Source organism: Paralichthys olivaceus, chromosome 4 (assembly GCF_024713975.1).
Source record: "Paralichthys olivaceus isolate ysfri-2021 chromosome 4, ASM2471397v2, whole genome shotgun sequence".
NCBI classification, from domain to species: Eukaryota; Metazoa; Chordata; class Actinopteri; order Pleuronectiformes; family Paralichthyidae; genus Paralichthys; species Paralichthys olivaceus.
In genome coordinates, this window is record NC_091096.1 from 20557970 (window position 1) to 20582430 (window position 24461).

Consider the following 24461-nt stretch of genomic DNA (forward strand, 5'->3'; position numbering starts at 1 on the left):
AAAAAACAAATATCCGCACTCAATGTGATGTAAAGAAAATCAAGTGATCTCCGCAGCAAAAGTAAGATAATATGTCCTGTCTCTGTCTGCAGCACCACCCCTCATGTGAATGCTCCAGACATTTCTGTCTGAGCCGAGAATCTCCCGCTACGTTGTTCACGTGTGAAAGGCAAACTCTGGAGAAAGTCTGGACCCAATTCTCCAGAGTTCCTCCGGAGGTCATGTCTGAAAGCGGCTTAGGTTTGCACAACAATGAGCAGTAGAGCTATGGTGAAGTGTAATATTGGATGCTGTCTCTCTGTGTGGAGTCATCACTACGAGGGAATCCTCCTTACTTGGACATACTCATTTGAACCACTTTTAATACAAAAATCTGGATCAAAGCAGCTTTAACTCAGCTCCAGGCTTAAGGTTGTACTGACAAATCAGCCGACCAATTCTGCTGCCCCCCCATCACACCAGCAGCATGACTAAAAATAAGCATTTCAAACCAGAGCAGTGGTGGAAGTTTCTCAATTAATGTGATTGCTGAGCATAGTAGATTAATAGCCAACCCTTAATCTGCTGGTTGTTTATTCCCCATTGTAAGCACCACCAAATAATCAAATTGAAATCAAACTGAACCATTAGATCTTATATTCAGTCACATTTACTGTCTCCAATCCAGCGAGGATTAAAGCCCAAATGCAGGGTTTGTGCTTTTGCCCAGAAAACCCAGAGTCATCTCATATAACACTGCAGGATACAGACAGAGCCCACTGACATCAGTTATGCCTCAGCATCCTTCACCATATCAATGAATTTAAATATATGTTGTTCAGAAAACATTGAGGTTGCTGACCTCCACTCCCCTGTTCCCTTCATTCTCTGCTCGTTCTTTACGTGATTTATTACTGATACATTCTGCCGGGTACATTGCACCATGTTCAGCAGACAGACGGTGTAACTGAGTCATGCTGCAGCAGTTTTGTCAGGGCAACAGAACGTTTGCACTGGGACTGTGAACTTCCATCCCCCAAGGTGACCTCCAGGGAGACGCTGTCAGGCTACCCAAGGTGACAGCTGAGCATCCAATGTCCGCGGCGCACACAGGGAATGTTCCGCAGCAAAATGAAGGAAGGCGGCACGCAGACTTGATTCATTCATCTTAATAAAGTGGACCATCAAACTGATGTGGCTGCAGAGGTGCTGGTTAGACAGAGGAAGGAATAAATGCGGGGAGGCAGAGAAAGGAGGGGAGTGAAGCAGACGGGGCGACGGGGAAGGCTTAAACAAAGCGTAGCTACTGCCAGCTTCAGCCGTGTTTTACCTGTTGGTAACATCCTAGCAGAAAAGCTCAATTTGTCCAACTGCACATTTTAATGTAACTCCCAAATGCTTGGCTGCACAATTATTCTTTTAAGCAAAAAGCTGTCACACTTTCATATATATAAATATATATATATATATGTAAAAGGTGTTGTGCTACTGCACATTATTGGCTGACATATTGTAGCACAGCAGTGATTCAAAGTGTTGTCACTGCAGGAAGACAGTTATGTTCCTGTTTTAAACACCCACTGTCTGTGAGGTCTTTCCCATAAGACATCTTCTGGCATACAGGGAACGATGCATTTTATGTTGCCAGCATTTTGTTGGTAATAAATACTCGGCAGTTAGCACAAGCAGTGAACAAACAAGGACAATAGCACCTCCCACAGAAGCTAGAATTTCACCAACTTTAAAAGAAAACAGGAAAAACAGGAATAAGTTGTTGGCGTTTGATATACAAATAATCACCTGAATGCTAATAGGGAGAAACACCTGTGCAAGTGGGTGTTTTTATGGCCCCTAGCACAGATGAGAGCGAGAACACAAACATTAAGAGAAAAAGGTTCCAAATTCAGAAAATGCAACAAATACCAAAACAAAAAAGGGAAAACACACTGGACAAGAGTTTACTTCAGCAGCAGTACTCCAGGACTCAAATGTGATAATATATCTGCACATATAAGAAGAATCTCTCTATAAACCAAGTACTGTATTCATGATACACAAGCTTCACCTTCAGACAAAATGATACATATTTCAAAATGCTACAATTACCATGGGGCTTGTTGAAGATAAGACTCTTCTCCCTGGTGACGACACCACACTGAGAAAGGCCAGTCATCTCAGGAGCTGGACTGTGATCAGCTAAGATGGCCCTCACCTTGACATATCTGAAGACTTAAGAGCAATTTTCCAAGCTGAGATTATTTGTATGTGTTTTGAGATTTGTTGCATTAGTGCAGTAGCCGTTGAATGGACCCGTTGCTTGGCCTGCGGTGATACTGGTGGCAGATATCTTTTTGAAACTGTAAAAGGTCTCAGTACCCTGAAGCTGTTCATCACTTCTGTTCATTCTTTATTCCTTGTGCTTTGTCCTCAGGAGCCACTGTAGTTTCTTCTTAAAACACTGATGCATGAGATACAGGCTCAACCAGCTGCTTCCATCTCTAATTCTTTTAAGACTGATCTGATGACCTGAAAGAAAGCACCTCACACATGAATGTCTCCATCTTGGTGCTGACTAATATGTGTGGAACAAGGAGTAAAGCAGTTTGACACTATCCTTGGTGACTAAAGCTACTTCACAGTGAAAGCCTTTTTAGGTGTTTGCCATGAGTGAAAAGTGAAAGGCTTTTGAAACAGAGAGAGCAGCAGCACAAAGTGTTCAGGTGACATTAACTGTAGTGTGCAGTAGTAGAGATAGAAGTAGTTCACCTGCTTGAGGGCTCTGACGGAGCCTGTCCGTGGGCTCACTCAAAACTGTTGGATAAGGGAATCTGTGGCTCTTAATTGAGTCCAGATTAATTTACACTGTATACACTTAATAAACTCACTCATAACTGGTGCTACAGATTTCTAATCTGTGTGTTGGGTTATGCTGTAGTTGATGGGGTGGGGGCATCTTCACATTTTACACTATGTCGCCATTTTTCTGCTGTACAACCCCTTAATATGACAAGTGAAATAATACCAAACTTTAATTAACACTGCTGTTTGTGTTTTGTCAGTAATTTGCTCCTCAGGCCCTGCAGGTCAATTAGTATGATAGAATATACCAGTAGTTTTAATATTATTCTGTGTACCCCACAGTTTTTCACAGCCAATTAAGAATCAGAGTAATTTTTGTTAACAACCATCTTTACAATTTAATTCTGACATTAAAACTGCACATTAAACTCTGGCCTGACCTGACTATATAAAACCATTACCAAACAGCCTTATTTACAGTGTAATTGTGGTACCTATGTTCTTTTGCATAACAAATATTATTATCACAGGCTGAGCTCAAAAATCCAAGGTGTCTGTACTACTGTGTGTGTGTGTCTAGCTCATTGCTTGGCCTCACATGTTAAGCACAGGGAGACAGTTTATTTGGAGTGTACATTATGAGCCGCTTACAGTAAAGTGCTAAAACAGTTATTTGCCGTTATAGGGATGCAATAGCAGTTACACACGCCCAACATGTCCCTCTATGTCCCATGCTTGCAGGGAAGCTCAAGAAAACCAGTGACACCGATTAATATTAATCTTGCAGATCAGTTCTGTGGAGAGGACAATTTGAAACTACTAAAAGTGGGGCAACGCACTGTCATCAACACCGGCCCCTTTTGTTTGACAGAGAGAAAAATTACAAGCTAACGTATGGTTCCATGCAGCATCCATTGTATCACAGCGTCAGCCTCACGAGTCGTTTATTAGCCTTCTGCAATATTCACATCTCATCACTGCAGATGAAGCTCTGCTCAGGCCTTGGCCCTCTTTAATATCTAGCCGGCCCTCCTGGTGAACATCGTTCTTCTGTGGAAATATCACGGGAGGCCAACAGCTGGCTGCAGTTCATCTCTTGTCGCCTCACATTTTCAGCAACATCAATATTGGACAAGTCTGTTCAAGTTCAGAGGCTGTTTCAGACTGTAGCACTTAAACAGATGGCTGTCCTCTAGGCCCCTTCTGAAGGAAACCGAACACGGATTAACAAAGTCTGATATTTGCTCTCCTGTAGTTCATTGTCATGATTATATCGTGAGTATATCGTATAGTTGTTCCCTCTCAGATGCATTGGTTGTAAAACCAATCATCAGAAGAGAGATTAAATCTAAAGAAGGAAAATTGTGTGTGTGTTCTTCAAGTTTTAATATCTGAGTAGAATCTAAGGAGATATTCACATAATGAAAGAACATGTAAAATATCATGTGGCATGCACGTATGCATGTGAGCACACAGACACACACATACACACACACACACTCGTGCAATCTTCCACAGTGTCAAGAGTTAGACATACAGCCCATTCTTTAGAGTTATCACCATGGAAACTGGACAGGAGTGAAAAGCCTGTTCTGTGGTGGATGGAGCAATGGCACGACAACATCCTGGTTCCTACTCTGTGGAATTTATATGAGATGGTTTAGCTCAGTGTATAACCTCTCAACTCCTCTGAAATACAAAACCTATAGATTCTCTCTCTCCTGAGTTAATGCAGTTAAGCCTGAGTTGTTAGAAGAGGTCATGCTATCAGAAGAAATGCGACAGTGACAACAGTAATGAAAATTCCTCAGCTGCACTGCTCAGTTATACATCAGTAGCCAAACTGGTTCTTGTGTTGCATCCGTCCCGAGCTCTCAGATGGTTGCATGGCAGGATTAAAGGTATTACCTGAGTTCTGTAATGCTTCAGAGAGTCAGCTTCTTCAGTACATGCAGTGTATCCTAGCTGGTAACACTTTTTTTGGGCTCCTGCTGAAGTAACCAAAATCTGACAAAAAACCGCTGTAGTCATGCCACTTTCCTATTTGGTCCAACCTTCCTGACTGTTTGGGCCAAATTTCACATTTAAAAGCTGCTTTATCGCTGCACTATTTCCATATTACTTGCAATGTGAAAAGAATTGCTCCCTGTGATGCATCTGTGATTTAAAATATGTAATTTTGTTGAAGTTGCTCATTTAGTGGAAAAATACGACAGATATAGCATTACTGCTCTTTCTTACAATTTTAACTTCTGATTGGATGGTCAGCCCACAGCTGCTGAAGTCGCCCCCTCATCTCAAACACAGAGCTCTGAAGCAAAGTCATCCTCTGCACAGTGTGTACAGCGTTTAATTAGTCTCCAAACCCCCACGCATAAAAAAACCGGCATATGCACATGATACGAGCACACAGGACGCTATCCGCAAGCATAAACGTGTAATCACAAAACTGCAGTCCTGCGAACAAAGTGCTGTGATGAGCGTTACCTCGACTGTCCCTACATGTTCAACGTTCACTTGACAAGTTGCTTATTGAGACCTTGGAGGTGGGGACAGTGACTGATGTCTCCACTGGTCACTTGGAATAGGACGGGTGATTGATAAGTTCATGACCTGAGCTATGAAGAGTCCATTGCCGAAAACCTAGCATGTTTTTTAATAATAATTTTTTTAGCTGTGGGTCTTATGAATCCCTTCTGTGTAGAAGTCAATGTCTCTGACCTCCAGAAAATGACTGTACTTGTATGATGGAGGTCTCTTCCAGGCTCTCTCTGTCGAAGGTGCACCCTCCGCTAGCGTTGTCATGTCCTCATAGACCTCCTCAAGTGATAAGCCCTTGAGAGCAAAGTAGCGCATGACTGCACGAAGGCCGATGAACATTTTCTCAGACAGCGCTGACTTGAAATTTTCAATTACCTGAAAAAATAGAAATACCACAAAAGTTATTAACTTTAAACTTTCTGCAGAATCACTCAAAGAGTTGAAGTACACATGCAGCATGAAACCAGAGATCTATGACTCATCGCCTTGTTCTTTCAGGCTACCAACTTACCAATCACTCCTCATGCTGACCTTTGATTAGCTGTTTGGTTTGACCACTGATGTGCATAATCTCGTTAGTTCAGGTGGCTTAACATTTAATCAAACCTCACTCCATCTGTAATTATGACTTAGATATCCAGAAGTCAGAATAGTAATTAAAGATGAAATTTCATTTTCATGCGAAAATGCTTAAAAAGAATGAGACATTTAATACTCACGGTGGATATCTGCAATTCACTCCTTCCTTGACAAAAGGAACATTTGAGATTTTCATAATGCCATTCTTCCCAGGACAAATGACATCACTTTTTTCATTCATGTCAATTGGGCTTTCAATTTCATTCAACCACAATACACATATAATACATCTTATAAAAAACTCCCATTTCAAATATCTACAGTCCAATGGTTACCAGTCATAATTATAATGTCAGATATTCATAATGAAAAACCATCCCAGATATCCATGATGGGATTTTGAACATCAATTATACATTGTGAGCAGAATAAAATGTCATTATGGACATCCACAGTTCATCTACAGTTAAAATAATTTATATTAATAATAAAGAAGCAATGCAATTGCTGATATTCACAAATGCATTGCATATCCAGTGTAGCAATTAAATGTCTAAATGACCACTTTTACTTTTTAAGGATTCAAAGATAACTTGAATTGAATTGTGAGTATAGGAGAAATGAAGTTGTAGATGTTGAAATGAAATTGCTGCTAATTAAAATGTGATTGTGGATGTCTGTAATTATCATTCTGACCATTAATAATATATTGTTGACAATAAGAAATGCCATTATGGAGGTCTAGGAGTTATAGGTATGGATATCTACAATACATTGTTCTGCTCTCAGCTCTGGGTCATACAGACGATCCCACTATCATGCCCTGTCAGTCTCTGAAAGGATCCCTGCTCAACATCCTTGACATATGAGAAATGGAAAAAAGAATTTCCAAGAAGAATGTAGAACCAATGTCAGTCATGACCAGTCCTGTACCCATCGAGTGTATTGCTAGATGGGTACAGGACTGGAAATGGTTGTCTTTCCTCTTGGATAATCTGTTTTTCCATTTCTCAAATGGCCCTGTCAGGGATGTGCCCTCTGCATGTCCCTGCTGCCACTGTGTCAGATGAAATCCTTGCTGCAAAAACATGATGGTCATGAAATGTCCAAATGGAACAGACCTGTCCACTGAGTGTAAACACAAGGGAAGTTTCCCTGTGTTGCATAAATTGCATGTAACAGCCCTGGTAACTGGTGTGTCCTAAGTTTCTTCCACACATTGTCACTAGTACAGACCTCCCACCATTAACACCATAAAGGAATGTGGTGATTTTGGCTCATGCCACTGGTTGGCGGAGGAATGCAACCACAGTGTGGTAATTCTAGGTGCTTCTATGGGTATTAGGATCTTTAGCTGAAACCAGCTTCAGTTTGTAGCTCAATACCAAACTAAATGTATCATATTTTAGCATTACCAAAACTTTGGGTCAGACTAAAAGGGCTTAAATTTTAGGGTAATGCAGCAAAAACAAGCAAAACGTCACATCTACTGTGATAAGAGTTGATAAGATAAAATAGACTTTATTCATCCCACACTGGGGACATTTGGAATGACCACTTGTTGTTGTTGAATACTGCTCTGGTTTATTTTTCTAAGTCCTACAAAGGTGGATTGTTACGCCACATGCTTCATTTCAGTGTCAGCTAAATAAGAAATCTTTTTATTTGTCATTCAAACAACAACATTTTTTATCTGTTTGAGTCTGATGTTATTGTTATGTGATCATTATTAAAGCCTCACTTATTTCATTGCCTGTAGATATATAGCCATAAATACATTCTCAGACGCTGTAAGTGCTACTTGTCCCCATATACAGTCATGACAGTCAAGGCATGCTGTGACCGCATCGAGCAATTAGCAGGTTAAATAAATAAGTATTGATATCATACCTGCACTTGAGTATATAAGTGTATGAGTCTGAACACAACATTGATATGGCCTACTTGCTATATCAAGTGAGTGACTGACACCTTTCACATACCTGACCCACTGTTAATGTAAGAATATTTATTAGCAGATTTAAATGAAACATCCCAGAGGTAGCTCATTTTTGTCAGTTCAGCAGGTTGTGAAGTTTACTGAGTGTTAACTGTGGACATCAGTAGAATATCATTCTAATGTTCACAGCTGAGTCCTGGTTACTCTGGATTCTCACTTTAGAAGAGAAAAACTGAAAAAAAAAAAAAAAGATTACATTTTCCTCTGTAAATCAGATTTTGTCTGTTCATTAAACAAATTTAAATAGAATAATACCAACATAAGCTTGTAGCTGTCGTACAATACAAACAACAATCCCTCACAGTTTATATTTCATGTTGCATGTTGAACACTGTGGGCATGTTAGAACAATATCTGGCCTGCTATAAATTGGATTTCTTTTGTTCCTCGTCTGAATGAAAAAAAGGCCTATACTATAGATTTATTTTTCTTGTCAGAAAGATTAGTGGGATTGCATCAAGGACAGCTATATTTAGTCCTACTGTGATGCAAGTCACATTGTAAAAGAAGTGCAATGTTTATTACGTAAATCACCTATGAAGCCATAAATAAAAATGAAAGAGCATAACACCACTCTGTGATACCATCACCCTCCCAAGTAAACAACTGTGACCTCAGAAGTGACATCTTTTAATTTTTTCAGGAATGAGCCATTTAATGGTTGTTTTGACAAGCAGCATCAGCAAATACTGTGTGTGTGTGTGTGTGTGTGTGTGTGTGTGTGTGTGGGTGGAGAATGAACCAAACACTGCAGCACACACACCGTATGTCTCCTGCTTTCTGTATATGGATTAATCAATGCATCTGTATTACTTGGCTTCTATATTCAGGTTACTTAAATCGACATATATCAGGAGAGGCTTTGTAGTAAATTGTCCATCCAGTGAATAACAGTAAATCTCAGCATGCGTTGCCAACATTGATGAGCAGAAAATGGGATGAGCTGCATTAGGAGAAGATAAATCCTCACATGCGAAGGATTACGGTTATTTTGATAAATACAAAATGCTTTTCAAATAGAAATGTAATTACATGGTGAATATTAAAGTCAGCGAAAGATGATCTTTCTGGAATTCCAGCATAGCACATATTACAATGACTTTCAGTTGCCTCTCTAATTTTTTCTTTTTTCTTTTTCTCTGCTGATTACTTCTTAAACCTCACTGTGAGGGGACTAATGGTCTGCTGTCAGTAATATTTGTTATATGGTTTATTAAATATATTTTATTGTGCAAAAATCCTCCCTAAGTTTTCATGCACATTTATTGCATTAGTATTAATTAAGAATATGTACAATACGCAAATCTTAATGTTTATTACAGCCACAGTATGTGCTACATAATTTAGTTAATCCATGCTAGTCTGTTCATGCTAAGCAACTAGCAGGGAAGGGGGTCTTATGTGTGTGTCCGTTAGCATGCCACTCAGCATCCATGGTGTGTGTGTAGCCTAATAGACAGTGATGATAATAGAGGCTTGTCTGCGCTCTCCTGCCGCAGCGTTGACCACTGAGTGAATTATCTTGCTGACAGGGAGCAGCAGCACAGCTCGGGCCGAGGATGTTGTTAATATGCCAATGAGAGCTCGGGCCTCCCGTGCCAGTCTGAGGCATGCTGGCATGGTGCAGCTGCCTATCACCTAATTGGGAATCATTTAGCTGCAGCTTGACCTACATTCAGAGCAGTGCAAAGGGGGGGCACCTATGCAAATGTTTTTATTGGCAATCCGAAGCTAATAGCTCGGGAATTAGAATTAATTGCTGTGTGCTGTGTCACATGCGTTTCTATTATTGTCCTCCTCTACATCTGCTGCAAAGTGCATGAGAGTGGGCCAGTCGAGTGCTTTGTTTTTAAAACAAATAAAAAGGAGATTTTTTTTATTTAAAATTGAAGGTTTCGATTTTTGGGACATGAAGCAATAAATCTATTTAAATCTATGTTTTCACGTCAGGGTTCTATTTCGTTGCTCTGACATCTTGTGTTCTCATGTGCTTTGAGATCAGAATGTGGAGAAACATGGACGCTGTAAACACAATATGTTGTATTTATGTGTTTAAACAAGACAATGACACCTCCATCCAATATTTGCACAATAACAAAGAGGCATATGACAGGCATATGAATAATTCAAAATGTATGCCTGTTTATCATAAAAACGTCTGTATGAGATAAAAAGTGGTGTTAGGTGCTCGTGAGAAATGGACAAGCAGTGTCAAAATTGTAATACTTGTTATTTCACACCACAAGTTACTCTTTAGAGCTTATTGTAAAATGATATTGATTGTTTAGAAAAGAAGACATGAGCAGCAACTTGTGTACCAAAATGTCACTAGACATTTCAAGGTTGTCGTTTTTGACTTCAGTGTAACATACAAGAATTAATGCGACTATAAAAACATTTCCCCTTGTCTCTAGTTGCCTGCCAGCACAACATGGATAATTATTGTATATATTTTTATATTTAAGGGCATATTTACCACAGGGAAGCAAAAGTCTTATTCATATTCTTTTGTGGAAACAGAGAAGAGTGTTCCCAAAATGGCTCATGTTTTGACACATTGTGGTGAATAACTAGGCAGGTTTCCGATACTCTGTGAAATGGTAACATCACAAAATGACTTGCTGTGTGCTAAACCGTGTTGAGCAGGAACGCTCACTAGAAGTGGTCGGGCATAATTTGTGATGTAGCCTGAGGTGGGGATTTCAGTGCTTATGTTTTGCTGAGGGCAGACTAGAAGTGTGTGACGCCCACACAATCACTACAGGCCAATTTCTGTCTCTACATCCAGCCTGCTGCAATTGATTTTCTCCAAATTGTATATTTTGCTGTTTCCCCCTGCGTTTTTATGTTTTTGTAATTTATACTATTCTTTATCACAGTTTCAGCCACTTCATTTTTTGCTATTACCAGCCCATAAAGATTAAAACTGATATGAGATAAAATAACAAGTGACAAACTGCAGACCAACTGAGATCATTTCTTTAGCTCCGAGGGAGATGCAACAACAAGGGAAGCATATGATAAAATTGAAATGGGATCCAACCTCAGGTGTAAATGTATTTCACAATATTAATATGAAATAAGGTGGATGGGGAGTGGTTTAGTTTGCCCAGTTTTTTTTCTTCTCCCTACCTCGGGGTAAATAGTTTGAGCTATAGTTTAAACAGTTAACATAAAGTGAGGACAAGATCGGGCCGATGCCAGATGCTTGCTTTATTACCTTGGCCAGTGGCCAGTGACTCACTGAATATTCACTTACACTTGTCAAGAGGAAACAAGGCTATTCTCAGATAGCCATTGTAATCAAGAGATTTGAATTCATCTCACATTCAGCCGGTGTGTGGTGCACAACTCTATTGGAAAGGACTTCCTGAGCTATCAAAGTTGAGGAAAGATGGTGATCGTGCCTCAGGCGAAATCCGACTGTATGCAGCGATCAGCCCTAAGCAGCTCTGTTGGCGGCCGTCCAAGCTACGCTAGCCAATGACTCACCTCTCTAAGAGCTCCAACCACAACAGCCAGCATCTCCTCAATATTCCTGATTAAACCTGAATGCTCACTCTGCTCGGGTTGGCCAAAAAGGCTTTTATTATTTTCTTTTAATCTATGCCAAGGGACTTAACTGGTTCTGTTTAAGTGTACTGCTTTAGAAATGCAGAAATTTTAAATTGTTATGTTGCTCATCAGAAACATAAAAAGACTGAATTTGTTTTACTTGAATGTTATGTTGATTTGTGATTGACACTATCAAAAAAAATACATTTATCTGAATATAATTACTCTCAACTGGAGGCTTCATCACAATTATTAAGAGACATGTTTGTAGACATCTTAATCATTAGTGTATGTTTGTATCTACAGTGACTGACAATAAGTGAGAAAAGATGTTTAATATCTGGCACAAAAACACTGGAGGAGGAGACGGGTAATAATCGGTTGTCTGACTTAAAGATATTAAGACGTTGTAGGAATTAAAAAAGCAACACTTTGGTTAGAGGGCAGCTGTTTAAAATCACTACATCAGGCTCATCTGTAATTATAAAGGCTTAAAGCTGCCACATCCATTGATATTATTCAGCCGCATGGGCTGCTTCAGTCATCTACACTGTTTTCCAGCATTGAAGTGGTCATGTTGATCAGTGGAGGACAACGAGTCATGAAAAGCTTAAGCACTTCATACATTCATAACTCTATATATATATAACTCTATATATATATATATATATTCATAACTATATTCACAAATATGTTTTCAGTGAAATATATTTATTCATAAATACGTAGAATAAATTACACAGAATGCTGTATCATAGTTTAAAGGTAGGGTTGGTAATTTGTGTCTGAAACATTTTTTTATCTTTTTTTATTTTTGAATCCTTTTCACGTTCTGATAGCCATCAATAAATACATTTGTCTGAAAAAAAAAATGAAAAAAACGGTTATGTAACATAATGCTCTACTATTCACCTCATGACCATCAGAACAGAATAAATAAATAAAATAATTGCCGCCATGAAAACTTTCCAGATAGTGTTGTCTCAGAGTACAACAGCATATTTGTATATGAGAGCATGCCAAGCAGAGCAGAGGATGATCAGGAAAGGTCGATAGGCCAATTCATACTGTGTGGAACCCAGCTTCCAGCTGCTATTTCACTGAATACCACTCTCAGTGACAAGTGTTGAAGTGATGCTTCTCTGTTAAACTCTGTAGAACACCTCACACCCATGAATTCATATAATTAACAGTACAGTATTTGTGGCCTGTGACTTCAGAGGGCTGATCTGGAGAAAATCATCTGTTTCACTTCTACTGCTCAACATTTAAAAGTAGCAGATATACCACCCTCTCCACTGTAAGTGAAAAAAATAGCCCATGAAATAGAAATGATAGTTTAATTCATGGTGAGAGGCTCCATGTGGATAAAATGTGAGTGTAACTTAGTGAACTGGCTGAAAGTGCATTTTATGTAAGCTACAGTAGGTGACAGTTCAAGCAAAACGCAGGAAACGGCTTCAACTGACTAAAGTGTTTGAGGAGGAGGCAATAAAAAAAACAGAAAAAGGCCGTGATGTACTGTTTTTTTTTTTAATCGAGTTCAACACTAAATTTGCTGCAGGCCAGTAATATGAGCATATATTTGTCTGTATCTCCATATGTGCTTTTTTATGATGACTGCATGCAAATCTGTATCAAATGAACCAAAAGATTTGCATGGATGCTATTTTGAAAATGAGATTTCCAAGCATCCACTTATTGGATGGAAATGTTGCAATATTACAGCACTCAGGCCAAGCTGTGGCAACACATGCACAAGTGACTTTGACCTGGATGTTATGGTTAATCACACACATTAAGTGTATTTGCTCATTGAAAGGACCAGTTTCAAACAGAGACAAAACCTTGACATTGATGTACTTGACGCAGAATGTGCATTACAACAAAAAACGAGTACAAGTACTTTTCATGTTTGAAGCACAACAGATTTAACTTGACACAATAAACAAAACAGTCACTGTCTAACTTTGTATTGCAGTTGTAGACTTATTTGCTTTTGACGATTTTGAAAAACAACTCTTCAAAAATCAGAAAATGCTATTTTCAGTACTAAACAAAGACTTGTAACCGTGTAAGAGGTCATGAGAAGTCTTTTTATGCCTTCTGGACTGTTCATACTCTTTTAAGTGAGAAGACCCATATATAATAATAGCACTATACCTTTTCTAAAGATGTATTTATTTATCTATTTACAGATCTGTCCCCAGAGCATCGCAGCAATTGGCAAAAGAAAAAAATCATTTTATTTCTCAGTAACTGCAGCTCTGTTTTTTTTGTGGCCCCTTCATATTTCGACCGGAATAAACTTGCAGTTTAGACAAAGGTTGTGATTGCTCTGCCAACTACTGCTGCACACACACCAGACACAGAGACATGGAGACCGAGGGCTATTGTGTCAACCAGCCGACCAACCAAATTTATATTGAGTTTACCACTTACACGTTTGGTTCCATGGGGATAATTGTGTGGGGACAAAACAAGTCCTCGATATAGCCTTTCCCCTTGATACTTTGTACAGAGAACTCCCAGAGACCACACACTTATCTCATTTTGCATTCAGAGCATTGTTGCTCATTAATTTATTATAAAGTACTCTCAAGTAGTGTTCAAAGTTCATCTGTTTAATTAGACAATAGAGTGTTTTCAACTAATTTTCCCATTAAAGTGGAGAAGACAAAAAGACCCTGATAGTTACAGGAAAAAAGAAAATACAGCCTTTAGAAAAGTGTCTCAACGGTTAAAGTCCTGTGAAACTGGACCTTCACAGATAAAGAGAGAAACCTATCGAAAAGCCATTTCTGACTCAAATAAGCAAATAGAAAGAATAAAAGACAACATGTAGAATAGATGTTCTGCTCCTAACTCTTGTTACAGCAGCAGAAAGGTGAGTATCACAGCCAAGAGAAGTTGACTTTCATTGTCTCAAGAGCTTCACGTGTCCTGTGTTATGATCAGATGTATATGAATGTTCCCATACACTGTATTGTGTTGTGCCTGCATTTCCACCTGCATGAGTGCATCGTGTGAGAGCATTAATAGATATTAGGATATGAATCTATATCACACAGGATGGATGCAACTTTATGCCATTTAATTGACATAATTCAGACCACAGTAGCACGTAAAACTAAGAGGGGTCTTTGAATCAGCAAAGTGCTTGTAATGTAATAAGCACTCTGTTCTAAATGGAGCCTTGACTCCATTTAAAAGAGGGCAGAAAATATGTGTGCACTCTTGCTTAAGGCTTTCATCTTGCATATAAATTACTCCAGCTGAAAGTGGGTGTTAAAGCACCACAGATTTCAGGTCTTAGGGCGTGCACTGTATCACTGGCCAAGGCTGCATTAATGACAGAGCGGTGCCAGGGCTGCATGAAGTAAATTAAGCCAATTCCAAATAATCGGAGCGCAGATAAAATGTTGAAACTGAGACTTTTTTGGCACTCTCAGAAGGCTTATGTGTGCTTCTGTTCTTTTTCTCTCTTCTTCTTGTTTCTGCTTTCTGCCTCTGTTTAGATCCCACAGCAGCTGAGGGCTCTGACATTGTACAGGTGTGAGCAGTCGCTTCTGGATTACTGCCATGCCCACCTGACGCTGCAGCTCAACGTGGGCATGGAGCCCCAAACTCAGGCACCGGGAGGTCTGGGGCCAGCCAGGTGCCTCCCCTCCAAGCCTGTGCTGCCTTGCCCTCAGACCTACTCCCTCCACCAGTGAGCTGTGCACACTGTGATGCACTGTGTCCAAAATTCTATTTCTTGTGCTGCACAGAATCAGTAGGCCACCCAAATGAGACAAAGGCTGCGTGGGAGGGAACTGGGACCGGTACAGAAGCAAAAGAGACAATTAATGCAATGCAGAGCATCCTGAAACTAGGGTAATGAAAATGAAAATATTTCTCAGTGGAAATAAGTGGATAGAGCGGTATCGATTAGTGAGCATATGACCTGTTTGACCCGCAATGTCCTCAATTAGTAAGGGGGCTGAACAGCAGCATGACTTTCCACGTTCTGCTCTGCCTCTTGATAAGTATTAAGAATAATAATTGAATTTTTGGTTAATCTCATTAAACATATTTCCTCAACCTGTCCTAATCTGGGTACCTCTTGGCTAAGTCAGGTAAAGTAATCAAATGCAAAATGCTATAAACAGAGCGGGGAAACAGCACGATAAGCAAATAAGTAGCAGAACAAATGAAAGATCAGCCAAGCTAAGATGTTTTCTGCTGCTTTTTCTAATCACGCTGTCAGTAAGAGGTCTCTCCCTGACTCAAGTCCCTGTAGCGTTTTTCAACTTGAGAAATGAGCCACTCAAATGAAATTACCCAAGACAAGAGAAACGAGTCAGAAAATAGTGGACACTAATTGTCAAATACAATGTACAGCCTATACATCTTGCCAGCAGTAAGTATAAATTACATGGTGACTTTTGATTTCTTTAATGATTTGTGATGTGGATCACATTATGAGTCATTTAATCAAGCGGAGAAACAGATCTTGCTGCGCTGGAACGTGCAGATATTTACTTTTCATCAACCATTTTAATCACTCTTGTAGTTTATGGTTTTTGTTTTTGAAAGTGTGATATTCATTCAATTATCTGATTGTGCACTCATATACCCATGTGCGCTTTTTATGAGATGTTATATGATAATTTTTGGTAAATAAACTGTGTTAAGTGATCAGTAACAGTATCTTTCATCATGATCAGTGGTATCAACCCAAACAACTGTCTGCTGTATTTAGACAGCTGCGTAGGTGGCTGGAGTGACTGAAGAGCACAGCCCTGAAGGCAAGACTGTATAATAATGATGTCTGGTTTTTGCCTGAGTGATCAAGACCCTGATGGTAACTTTCACTTGCTTCTTTCCTCCTCCTGTGACCGTCTGTGACTGTTATCTGATGTTAAGAAGTGTATTCAACTCATGGGCTTTTATACCAGGGAAGCAATTAAGGTTCTGGGTTTTAATAGACAGTAACTCCATGTTCTTCACACATGCAGAATACAGTGTGCCATGAAAAGCTAAAAGATAAAATTGGAACATTTGTCAGCAGAGAATTGACCGCTAGCTAAACCACTCCCATGAACAACAATAGTCAGTCATAGCAGATCTTTCAAGGTTTGAATGTCCGCACATGTTGAAACATCGTGCCTGGAGCTGTAATACACCATATTAGAGTAAGAAAAGTTCTATTTTTGTTTTAAAAAATTAGCAAAAATGTGCCCAAAATACATTAAACTGTGTTTTTATCTGCTCTGTTATAAACAAAAGTGTTAGCATGCCTTGCTAAATAGCTTATTAGCTAGACAGGTACTGATCATACTTCAGAGACCAAGGGGCTTTTTATTAGTTAGCTAAGATGGGCTCTACTTCCTCCCTCCATTCAGAAATGAATTCTGTCATCTTGTACCAAGGACATCATTTGTAGCCAGGGTCTACACAGTTGCCTAACGATCAGGTGATCGAGCTCGTGGTAGTGAGCTCACGTTGATAAACTTGCTTGACGAATCAAGAGTCAGTCTAATCTATCAGTCGTCATGTTTCACCCCAATAGCTTCAAATATCAAAATAAAACCATATGAAATAAATATGAGCATCTGAACAAGCATCAGTGTTATAGGAGCTACCTAAAATAAAATAAAATATTTTAAAAAATGTATTTGATGTGTATTTTGACTTTTTAGTTTGGTCCATGTCCCATCTACTAGTATGGAGGAGGCAAGGATTAGGGCCTATACTGCAGGCTGCCCCTAGGTGGCAGTTGAGGCCTTTTGGCTTCAGTTTTGGAAGATGTCACGTTGTCCATCTTTTTAACAGTGTATGAATTTAGCCACTGCATGGTGGCCAGTCTTGGATGGTGATAGTGGGGTAACATTAGTAGCTCTGTCCTGGGGTTTATCAGCAGCTGTTGTGCTGTTGGATTTGGGGACATTTTACAGCTACATTTACCAAACCTTTTACCGTTATTTTTAGCACTGGCCTCTTATGAAAACGCTTTTAAGGGTTAAAGTGACACATACTCACACAAGTTCAAAAATACAAACAATAAAGCATAAATCTAACTGATGTCTTGATGTCAGTTTGTAATAAAATACCTAATACATTGAATTTGTGACTGTGTATACAATCATAATCTTAATTGCCATAACATTTAAATGATGCTAACAACAGTTATCATTTCAACAGGGAAAATCAATATTCACCATAACAACGAGAAGCTTACTTCTGTTTAAATCAAGGACCCATCGACTCAAACATTACTAAGAATTTCTAGAATTAAATCTGTCCTATTATCATTGTAAAGTTTAGCAAGCGGTCAATTGCATGGTGCTGAATGGCTTTTTACAATATTTCTTTGGCAATCAAATGCTTAAGAACATGTGACATAACAGATTACATATCTTTAAAATTGATATATTTATTATATATTTGCTTTTTAAAATTTTATAGACATTTCATTTCCCTAGGGGTCATAACATGTTGAGAGATGTACAATTCTCTGCTTCATTTCAAGGTCATTGTCAAAGCTCTGTCAATCATGCATAAAGTGTAATCTGAATATTTTAAAGCTGATTGTGTGTGACATCATAATTACAAATGAATGATGCTTTGATTGTGTGCATACTTGTATGTCAGATCTTCAATGAATTTTCAGCAACAGACATTTTGTAAATGCTCCACCTGGTGTTCCTATGTATAAGGTTAAAAAAAAAAAAGGCAGTGTAGAAAATATATCAGCTTATGACACCTGCACGTTCTGACACATGACAGATTCATGCTGCTGGAGGATTAACTGCACTGTCGCCACACATAGGAATCAGTTTAACGACACTGATAGAATGCATTCATGGCACTCTCCCCATGTGTTCAGAAGAGTGAGAGAATCAGGACAAGGACGAGTAGGAGACGCAAAAGAATAGATGTATGGGCTCACAGGCATTTACACCAGCAGGCTGATGAGTGAAATCAATAACCACTTCTGAAGCAGTTCTGTCTCAACAAATTTACTCACAAACTAGGATAGTAATTATCACCCACAGCACACCCTAAATCAACAGTGTGACTCATAGAAACACAAGAGAAGTACAAAATATTGTCATTCTGGAGATTGCTTGAACCAAGGCACTGCCGTTTGACGTTTTTACACGTCACATAATTATTTTGGGACGTGGATAAACTTTACAAATCAACAAATGCTGTCATATGAAACCATACCATTGTCTCTAATACAGTATGAAATGAAATAGCCTGGAAAAACGAAAGCCTACAACAATGTTGAGTAGTCACATTAATGTCAGAGGTCACTCTGGAAAATCATTTTGTAAAGAACTGTCCAAGCCTGCACAGCGCAGGAACAAAAAGCTCCAGACAGAGGATGACTGACATTATATCCCATCACAAGCTTAATTTTGAAAAATGAAAAGTGTCACAGTAATGGCAAGAGATGTTTTTTGGTTTGTTATTCACTTGACATTTTATCTATTTGGACAACATAGTGGTCCCTCTGACAATCCGTTGGCACTTTCTTGGAAAGTAGATACAAGCTATTTTCTCGCTCCTTGGAGCTGTCAAAGTAAGCCAGACAATGTAACACTTTATATTACGTGGGCTTAAAATCCTGTCATCCCTCATTCTGTTCCATTGATTTCATCCAGTGATCCTCTGTCTGTGGGATTCATTCAGAGAGCTCTCCACATTTACAAAACTCATAAAAGCACAATGAAGGAAAAGGCGGGGGGGAGTGGAAAAAAAATCATGGTTGCTTTTTCGTTTTTCAGAGGCAAGAAAAAGAAGGTCGCAAACACTGTTACATACGTCTAAGTATAAATGTCAGATCTTCAGAGTTACAGTTATGAAAAATGCAATCGACTTTAACTATTAAGAGTAATTGTTCTCGTGTAGGATTCAAATAAATAATTCAAACATTCTCAGTGTAGTTTGGAAAGAATCCCTCAGCTAAGGACTCCAACAAAAGCTAATTGTATTTAAGAGTTAGCCAACTTCATTGGAATCAGATTTTGACAAATAATAATAACTCAAATATCATGAGTTGACTATTCACAGAAAGCATCTGCTAATGTGACCTGTGCCGTATACAAAGAGAGATTTCAGATTTACAGGCAAGAGTTGCACTTAATTGGCATAAAACTGCAAAGGCTTACGAACTAATTCCAAAGAGTTAAAATATTAATGAATCCACAGTTTAAAAAACTCTTTACAACATGATTTAGTTTAGTGTTAACTAACTCTGTAGGCGTCCAGCTAAGATGACTCCAAAGGCACACAGCAGAATGATCAGTGAGGTAAAAAAGAGTAAAGCAGTAAAAAGCTTAAGCTGGATAACGTCACTGTTCATGAGTCATACACAAACAAGTCTCATAGACAAATCATGGTTGCATGGAGCACAGTGTCCACAGCAGGAGAGCACAGAGGAAGCCACCGCTCTCCAAGTTTCTCTACAATGGTACTGAGAGAATATTTTGTGGACTGATGAAACTAAAGTTGCTTCTAGACATGCACTGAATTCTGGACATGTTCCTGAAATTGTCTGGAGGAGCTGTATAAGAGTACGCAGATGCCCAAGTCAGTTGATCTGAACATTCTCTGAAGTTTCTCCTGCCTACTCCCTGGAAAAATATCCGTAAAATGTCCAAGTGAGCCCATGTGGGAAAATGACTGGAAGATTCCCAAAGATTAAGTGGGTGTGTTAATGACGCTGCTAACAACAAAAGAATACAAATATCTTGAAAAAGAGGAGCCATTTATGTGGAGGACATTAACAAAGATGTCAACTTGGAAATTAGGGCAGACGCCTATGTCAGTGTGAGGAAAACTTCTGAAATTGTACATCCTCCTGCATGTTTTATTCAGACACCACCCCTCCTCTGACAGTTCCAGACAGTTTCCCCAGACAATCTGCAGCTGCATTGTTCGTATGTGAAGGCAATTCATGACTGAAAACAGCTGTAGGGTGCATGTGTGACATAAAAGAAGAACTATATGGAAACATGAAAACATGAAAACAAAGGTGAAGTCATTTGTTTGAGCATCATCTCTTGTTTTAAGTTGTTGCTGCCAAAAGAGGTTCAATCATTTATTAAATTCAACTATTAAAGAAATGTTTCTCGTTTATTATAAACATAAAGATTATAATTGTTTGTCTAAACTTATGCACGTTGTTTTTTTGTACACTTGTGATTTAGATGATCAGATTCCACAAAAAAAAGGAATACAAGAAAACAAATGATTTCAAAGGAATGAACCCTTGGTGGGTTACTTTTTGCACTTCTTTTCAAAACTCATTTGTGTTTCAAATAACTCTTTGCACCTGTTTATGCAATGAAGAGAAATCTAATAACGCTAGATGGTTTTGCTCATTGTTTAGTCTGCTATTCTCCTCACAGTGTATCACGTAACAAACGGGATTATTTACCTTTAAAAAGTCTGACAGCTGTTTGCTTCATGTCAAACTCGCAGAGGAAAAGGTGCCTTCATGTTTGGCTGCACCTTGAGCAGCAGTGTATTCGTCTTTGTCTCTGGCTCTGCTTCACCCAGGAGTTTATGGTGTGTTTGAAGTATTTTGATTTTAAGGTCAAGCGCAAGTTTCTGTTGGTCTACGTCCGCATGCACGTTGCCCTGTCATTTGAGAGTTGTGTTGCAACCGCTGGCGGGAAGGGCAGCTGTGAACACTTTTGATTTCCCCGGGGAGTTATACTACTGGTATGTCTACACTTTAAGATTACCTTTCCCATCTCACAGGCCCACTATGACACTGGTGCAACTAGTTTATTTTTAAACTGTCCCCAAAATCACGAGGCAATCAACTACTTCCCTGATACTTTTCAGGGTCAAAGGTGCAGCCACTTGTTATATGTCATAACGGTGTTTGTCTCATTCAAAGCTACTTTTGAAGTAAAAAATTTAAACCTTTTTTCATATTTAGCTACTGCAGCTATTATTTCAAAAATGTAATTTATCTTAGAGTTGGACATTCTTTTTCAATTCTCTGTAGTGTCCTTTAGGGTCTGTGCAAAAATTATCAGTCTGGTGAAAGGGGGGGGCTGAAACTTATTTTTCACTTTGGTTAAAAGGAAGGCTTTCCCTTTTTGAGAGTTTTGTGTGGACCTCTGAGTATATGATAATTACTAGTACTGTAAACATAATCTATCCATTCATAATCCATAGAGCTTTTAAGGGTCGCAGGTGGAGCTGTATCCAACCCCAGGTCACATCGGGTGAGAGGCGGGGTACACCCTGGACAGGTCACATCGTATTACATTGACACAGGGGGTATATGCTATCTCCACACAGAAAGACTTTAATCGAACTAGGACTCGAACCAAGAACCTTCTTGCTGTTAGCAGACAGTGATTCGACTGTTGCTGTCCTTGGTGGCAAAAAGCACCTTAATGAACCAGGGCACAAGTGGAAGTTGTCTTTCCATTGTAACTACTTATGATGCTTTGAACTAAATTGCTAAGCAAGGATGGAACAAGATATAAGCAGCAGAAAAATATAAAGGACCCTTCCCTGCTCTTTGAAGGGTTAGGGTTAGAGAGAAAGAAAGATGACAATACCCCCTCCTTTATCTGACCTCCCTTATCCCCCTGATACTGTTTGTTGTCATCTAATCCTGACAAACATCAATCCTAACAAATACATCCCCAACGATGATGTCAGCATTACTGGATGAATATTACTTCATAAATCAGGTAAAAAAACATGGACTTCATTCCACAGATGTCCAGAGCAGAGCAGAAAATAAACCCACACACAACAATCAGGTTTAATATGCTGTCGGGAGCATGTTGCTACATGAGGTGAAAGAGATAGCAAGGAAGAAAAATCAGTAAACAATGAAATTAAGTTGAAAGTTTTCAGGCTGTGCCGCAGCTGTTTCAGTCACTGCCTCTGCTCTCGATGCTGAGACCTGAAAGGCAGGATAATGCATTGTCAATTGCTGCTATTTAAATAGTTGCAGAATCCATCTCCATCAATGCCACACTCACTGTTGAAAATACAAATCAATTATGCTGAGCAGAGGCATAGTTAAGCCTGTATTGTGTCTGTGTGCTTTGTATTATAGGCTGACTGCCACTCACCTTACCAGACACACACTCACTTCAGGATTATAGTTGCACTTTGTGCTCTATAATGTGAAAATTCCCCATCAATCCACACCCCACAAATACAGTAAACCTAGTTTCACATTTAGCTGTGGTTTGGATTTGGGTCGGCCTGTTTCAGAGATTTTTCCAACAAGAACCTAGCCCCAGCCTTACACCAACTCATGGATACAAGTTTTAAACTAGTGTGGCATTCAGCATGGCATACGTGTCCACCTAAATTCAGTCAAGCTGCACAGATTGAAATCTGTTCCCTAATTATGTCTGGTTGTTTTCATTAAGATCCATTAATTATTTCCTGGGAAATCTGTGAAAATGGAAAAAGCACAAAGGTAACAAGCATTGACTGACCTACCGGTTTAAAAGTAAGTTAAGAATCAAGAATAAGGAATAACGAGGCAATCTATCTGTGTTATAACCAGCCCCATGAGTGAATGCTTAAGAGTTATTTATTTCACTGAACCAAGGTCTGAAATGATAAAAGACATCTCCACACTCTGCTATGCAGAGTTTTTCATTTATTCCCTGAGTTTTATCTGAAAGCTCAGAAAATAAAGTCATAATACTGAGAAGTCTTTTATCATTTTTGGACTCATTGATTCCTCCAGCACTTAAGCAGAAATTTTGGCTGGGTGGAGCGGTCGTCTTCTGCAATACTGGACGAGGTTCTACAAGACTAAATGTGTGTGTGTGTGTGTGTGTGTGTGTGTGCGTGTGTGCGTGTGTGTGTGTGCGTGTGTGCATGTGTGTGTGTGTGTGTGAGTGAGAAAGAGAGATAGAGACAAAGTTTTACATCTGAAACGAGATGATGTGATTATTTCTGCCTTCTGCTTTGCAGCCAAGGCTCCGACATGAAGAGGAGGGATAATGTACAGTGTTATATTCAGCTATTTATTGATTCTGTAGCGACAGACAGGGAAACGATTAACAAACTGAGAGGTTCTAAGGTTTATAGACTTACTTATATAGAGTACTGTGCAGCGTCAACAAACATGAGGAGGCGAGTCTGCTCTAGGCTGTTGCACTTACATATAGAACATCACTGTCCTCTGTCTTTCTGATATCACTCTAATGGACCTGCTTATTAAAATCTATCATAAGCTTGTCCATGTAGCCAATGTATCCCCCTTCCATTGTGATAAGACTGGACCTGTTTTGTTTAGAGGATTTAGATTTAGATTTAGAAGACAGGCTCATCTATGTGAAAGCAGACACAGAACCAAGTAAGAGCTCAGCTTGTTAGTGCAGCCATGGACAGCACAACAATCTAGGTTCTACAAAGCAGTATGGTCACTGATGTGGGGAAGCAGTCTGAGATTTCCAGAATGAAGTCATAATATTTCAAGAATAGAGTTGTAAACAGTTAATCAGCCTATCGCCTGTGTTAAAATTAGGAAAACAGAGCATCTTTTAAATAATAGGTTTTTACCAATTATCAAAATACTTAGACTACATTCATACAGGTGCATGTCCCTTTCCTTTAGAAAAAATAAAAGGAGCATTTGGGGTTTTTTGTCCATCCAGACTAAAACACTGTGCGATTTCAAACTGTTCAAACTTCTCTGTATTAGCAGCTCTAAAACTCTGCAGTTGTGTGGGCATATCCAAAGCAGAGTTGAGTTTTCAAATGAAAATGTAATGTACGGATGCAGCTTTGGCTCATCAGCAGTTTTTGTTGGTTATACATGTATATGCATGATATCCAAGGGGATTTCATAGTTTCTCAAGACACAATGAATTAGTTCAAGATTTTGGACCCAGAAGGAGTGGAACTATGTAGAGCAAGGGTTCTCCTTGCTTTTTATTCCAAGAAAATGTTTTTTTGATGACTTTTTCTAATTAAATTGATATTGTGACTTTATTCCAGTCACATTTCAACATTA

The 24461-nt window shown here is 39.1% G+C and overlaps 1 pseudogene; it reads left to right on the forward strand.

Moving 5' to 3' along the window:
* Window positions 1-20571, forward strand: part of LOC109633701 (leucine-rich repeat transmembrane neuronal protein 4-like) — a 45608-nt pseudogene extending 25037 nt beyond the window's left edge.
* Window positions 20572-24461: the final 3890 nt, after the last annotated feature.